Source organism: Microtus ochrogaster, unplaced genomic scaffold (genome assembly GCF_000317375.1).
Source record: "Microtus ochrogaster isolate Prairie Vole_2 unplaced genomic scaffold, MicOch1.0 UNK133, whole genome shotgun sequence".
Taxonomy (NCBI): Eukaryota; Metazoa; Chordata; class Mammalia; order Rodentia; family Cricetidae; genus Microtus; species Microtus ochrogaster.
Window position 1 is genome coordinate 69,312 of NW_004949231.1, and position 6,000 is coordinate 75,311.

Genomic DNA, 6,000 nt, shown 5'->3' on the forward strand with positions numbered 1-6,000 from the left:
GCTTGAATGACAGTCAGTTTTCACCTCAACAACAACCTGAACTTTTAAAAACAGGTGAAGAAATTTATTTACATACAAGCAAAAAGGTTACAGCTTCCTGATGTAAATAATAACCTACTAGATTGAGTGATACAAAATTGTCAGTATACAGAGGTGATTATGTAAATCATTTGCTTACCAGTAATGAAATCTCAGATTTATCAAAGCACTTCCAAACAATATTTATTATTTTAATCTAATTAACACTTTTATTATTCTTAACTATTTTGTATATGAAGTTATTTTGAATGTTGACTATATTAGGAACAACTTACAAAATAAAATGAAAAAGTAACTAAAAGTAACCATGGAGATGTGTTCATGGAGTCAAAATTCACACCTTTGAATTTATTCTCTCTCGATTTAAAATATATTTGTGATACTTGGCCAATGTGTTCTAGGTTTATATTTTGTAAAAGAAATAAAGAAAAAGATTTTAGATTCCAGAAAAGGCCCAAGGAACCTTGTAAACAGCACAAAAAACATGAAGTTTGACTCACTGATTGCTTTGAAAATAAAAACATATTAATTATAGGCCTGCGTTGGCATATTCTTTACTATAACAGTAAATAAGAAACAATAAGATTTGTCAGTCCAATTTATCTGAATAGATTACTAGATGCTACTGTATCTCCAATCATTTGATCACTTCAAACATAAGCAATTCACTCTAATGTCAAACTGTTAGGGATATAGTTTATAAACTTTTAGGACATAAAATCTGACACAAGTAATATTTTAATAGCATTGACAATAGAAAACTTGCAAAATCTGATCAAGATTCCTACATTACATTAAATACAGACACTAAAATTGATAATGCCTGTAGAATTTAAAATATGAGTAACTTAGAAGAAAATCAGTATACATTTCTGATCACAGATTATTAGATATTTCAGGTAAAACAAAAACAATAAAAAATAAGAGGTAAGTGAGATTTCGTGAGTTACATAAGAGATTTTGTTTCAAAGGACACTCTTCAGAAAGTGGGGGAAAAGCAAAGTAGGCTGGAAGAAATCATTTGCCAAAAAAGAAAAAAAAACAGATTAGGGTTTAATTTTCAGAATATTCAACAAAGTCATAAACTCAAATCATCCCTGTTTTTGTCAAAGGGAAAGCATTCAAATGGAAGTCCTCACAAAATAAAATTTAAAAACTGTCAATCAGATAAACACACGGAAACGCAAATGAAAAAACACAATTTGAGAGTGCTTAGGGAAAAATAAAAAAGACAATCGTATCTTGGTTGGGGGTAAATTTTGGTATTGCTTTTCTTATTCAGGGTCTTAATCCAAGCCAGGTGTGCTTGGAAAATCCTCTGTTTCTCTAGCTGGGGGTTGTTTTAATTTTCCCAGGTGGGGGAGATTTTGAGACAGGCTCTGTCCTAGATTGGAATCCACCACCACGTAGACTATGCTAAACGAAATCAGGAATTAAGTGGTGCTGGAAATCAGCAAACTTTGCAAGTCTCGACTTCAAAGTAAAACCCCATCCATTGTTTTTCTGTTGTTTATGTAGGGTCTCAGCATGTGGCTCTCAATGGCCTGTAACTTGCTACAATGACCAGACTGGCCTCAGATTCCTACTGTGATTCCCAGTCCTGGCAATATAGATATGCTAACACGCAAGTCCCTTGGGGGTGGAGTGGCAATTTAGTGCACCTGAGTATGACTAAGACCTAAGACCTGAAAACTTACTGTAAGCGGAAAAGAATTTAAAGTAACGAGGCCACCTTAGACTAAAAACAGTGGTTCATTCCTATTATCTCAGGAACAGGAGGCAGGATGTTTACCATGAATTGTTGATGTCCTTGAGCAAAACAGTATGTTCCAGCTCAAATTGGAAAACAGAGTGAGGCTGTCCTCAAAATCACCAAACAAAGTGACTTTGACCATGACTTTGTCAATGCTGAAAAACTAACCATTATGTTGCATTAAGACCTATGTTTCAAGCTAGTCATTGTAGTTCATCCTATAAGGCTAACTCTTGGGTGACCAATGCAGGCTAATTTCTATGAGTACCAGCCAAACTTTTTTTTGTTTGTTTGTTTTTTTTTTTTCCAGATAGGGTTTCTCTGTGGCTTTGGAACCTGTCCTGGAACTAGCTCTGTAGACCAGGCTGGCCTCGAACTCCCAGAGATCCGCCTGCCTCTGCCTCCCGAGTGATGGGATTAAAGGCGTGCGCCACCATTGCCCGGCACCAGCCAAACTTGAAGAACGCAGTGACTCTCTGATGAAAAAAGAACTAAAGTTCAGCTAGGGGAAACGTATGGCACATACCTCTAAACCTAGCACCAAGAAAGATGGCGATTACAGACTGTGCATGAGAGACTATATAGGCCTGTAGGGATTTGAAGACTATGAACGGACAATAACAATAATAATCAAAACTGAACAATAATCAAAAGAACTCTATACTACATCCCAAATTGAAATACAAATATCTATCCATGCAGAATAATGTTAATCAATTTGTAGCAAACATGTTCATGGTAGTCATAAGCCACAATGCTCAGGCTGAATTGTAAACCTACGATCCTAGTTCTTAGAGGTAGAGACAGGCATCAGTTCAAAGACATTTTGTCTATATGGTAAGTTCCCTGAAAACTGGTGTTATATACCTTATCTCAAAAAGTAAGAAAATCAATCAATGAATAAAATAAAAAGGCCAGTTGTACCATACATCTTTAATTTCAGGACTTCATTATCAGAGGCTGGTGGACATCTGTGAGTTTGAGTCTAGCCTGATCTACATAGCATGTTCTAGGCCAGCGACAGTTGCATAGCTAATCTCCATCTAAAATACAAAAAACAATAGGAAGAGTTTTACTATGATGTCCAGGTTTGTACGAAGTCCCCTGTTTGATCTACAGCACCACATAAACCAGACATGATAGGATACAAATATTATCCTAGCACTTAGAAGATATAGACAGGTGGATCAAATGTCCTAGGTTACCCTGACATAAACCAGACATGATAGGACACAAATATTATCCTAGCACTTAGAAGATATAGACAGGTGGATCAAATGTCCTAGGTTACCCTTGCTACACAGGGAGGATGGGACCAATTTGTGACACAGAAGACATCTTCTAAGCAAACCAAAAGGGACTAAATGAATTGAAACATGCCTTCTGGGTGATGTGAAATCTGACATTTTCCTATAACCACATGTCTCTCTTGCTACTAAAACACTAGGTATTCATCTAGAAACCTTATTAACAGTCCCTGTAATAACCCTGAGACTTGCTGTGTTGTAGCCATTCCCTTTCCTAATTAGCAAATTTACTCCTAGAGATCAAGAACCATTCACTCCTAAGTAATTAAGGAGGTTCAAGATAATTTTTTGTTTTTAAGACAGAGTTCTTCAGGTAGCACTGACTGGCCTGGTGTTCACATGCTGGCCTTGGATTTACAAAATTTTGCCTGCTCTGCCTCCCAACTGCTAAGATTAAAGTTGTATACTACCATGCCTACCAATATAAGTATTCTTTGTTTGTTTTTGTGGGGTTTTTGTGTGTGTATGTGTGTGTGTGTGTGTGTGTGTGTGTGTGTGTGTGTGTGTTTTGAGAGAGAGGGTTTCCCAGTGTGGCCCTGGCTTTCCAGAAACTAGGTCTGCAGACCTGTCTGCCTCTGCGTTCAAAATGTGGGGGGATGAATAATTTGTAATGCCACCCCTAGCTTTGTGCTTTGGTTTGCAATGGCTTCTCACAAAGTAATCCAAAGCATGTGGTATGGCTAGCTGATTATTTTAAACAAAAGGAACTTAAAAAGAAGCAGATGCTGGAAGTGAGGTGATCTGCTAGCTCCTTGTCAGTTTTGAAGGGTAGATCTACCAAACAAGAGAACAATTACTCTGGTTTAGCCTGGGTTTTTAATTAACTGACCCCCTACAAAGGAAGTCCGAAATATGTGAACCCGCATAGAGAACTGTGTTAAACTTATGACTAAAGCCCCATGGAACTTGTACAAACGTTAGTGAGCCAATGGAATTTCACCTGATTTCTGGAGAAAAGGGAATGACGCACGTTAGGGGGAAGTATCTTACATACCATCTAGGTGCATCTGCTGGAGATTCCAGCTAGCCAATCACAGACAGCTTACTGTGTCTTGCCTACCTTTCCCCTGGAACCATGGAATGTTAAAGACACCCGAAAGACGTTGGGCTACCTTTTCTTCCCATTCCAAAACCAGGTGCTCATCACGTCATGCGCTATTACACAATGCTGTGTCACGTCCTAGCAGGAGAACTGCAGGAAGATGTCAAGTAATAAGAATTTTATTTCCATGACCATGGATTGTCTGTGTACTCACTCAGTCTCTTTTTTTAATAAGATGTGAGGCCTGAACATTAAGATGAATCAGAGATTTCTGTATTCTGAGTGTGTACCCATCAGCACTGAGAGCAGGGAACTGCATACCTCTTTGTCTACCTACACTCTCAGTAACATCAATCAGCACAACTAGAAGTCGCCCAAGAATTCACAGACAGATGGGGGACAAAATGGTATATACATCCAGTGGGACATTGCTCACATTTAGACTGAAAAACACCTGAGAAATCCTACTGCACAGAAAAGTCATAAGCTTACTATCCAAAGTGAAAAGGTTCAAAAATAAAAAATGAACGCTATGGGATCCTACTATATATTTTTCTGAGATAGGGTTAGACATGGCTGTCCTGAAATTCACAATATAGAGCTGGTCTCAGACACCCTGAGATCTACTTGCTTTTGCTTCCTGAGTCTGGAATTAAGGTTATGAACACTAATTTGAGGCATATCATAGAGCTAACAGATAAAATGGGACTTTTCATGGCCTGAAGATATGCGTGGTGGTATATGCTTACAATCCCAGTACTTGGGAGGAGAAAGCAGGAATGTCATACAAGTTTGTAACAAACAATAAGCTCCAGGCCGTAGGAATACTCTGTCTCCACAACAATTAAAACTCCCCAACATCAATTTTAAAAATAGTATCAGTTTCTAGAGATAGATGGTGGTGATAGTTGCACAATAATGTCTATGTATTTCATGTTACTGTGCTGTATTCTTAAAATGATCAAGATATTTTTACTTAATGTGAATTTGACTATGATAAAAACTAAAATCAAAGAGCTGAGCATTGTGGCACTTGTTTTTAACTCCAGCACTTGGGAAAGGTTGGAATCACAGGTTTATACTATCGCCTCTGGTATGATCTTCTTGTTTGATTGGAAGCCTTACATCTGCTCCCTGGCACCCTTTTGTACAAAAAGTCTAGATTGTTTGCCTGGGAGCTTTACCCCAACTCCTGGCATAAGTTTCCTCCCCTGGGATTTGTCTCAATCCAAACTCCACCTCTGAGAAAGCCTGCCAAATGGTGACCCCCCCCTTCCCAGGAAGGGTCAAAAATGCCCACCAAACAGTAGCCCCTCCCCAGGGAAGGTCAGGACCACTCCCACAGGCTATTTAAACTACCCCCCAAAGAATGAACACACAGTCTCTGGGTTTTGCATGGTCTCCCCTTCTTTCTCTTTCCCTCTCCATGTTTTCCTGGGGCCACCTGGGAGTAAGGTCATCTATTAAACATGGGCATCAGTGGAGAGGTTCGTTTAAGAAATAATTAATGCTTTTAGCTGCAACAAATTCTGTTAATAATAGCACATGGGTGATCTAGACTTGGTGACGCATACCTGTAATAACAGTACTTATTTGTAGTGGGATGGGCATAAGGCAGAAGGATGTAGACTGGTCTGGGTTCATAAGTGGATCTAGTCTCATATTAGATAGATAGATGATAGATAGATAGATAGATAGATAGATAGATAGATAGATAGATAGATAGATAGACAGATAGATAGACAGACAGACAGACACACAATAAAGAGGTCATGAATTTTGGAAAAGGGTGTCAGGGAAGGTCAGGAATGACATAAATGCAGGGCTCATTTGTAAAGTTCTCACAAAAAACTTTAATA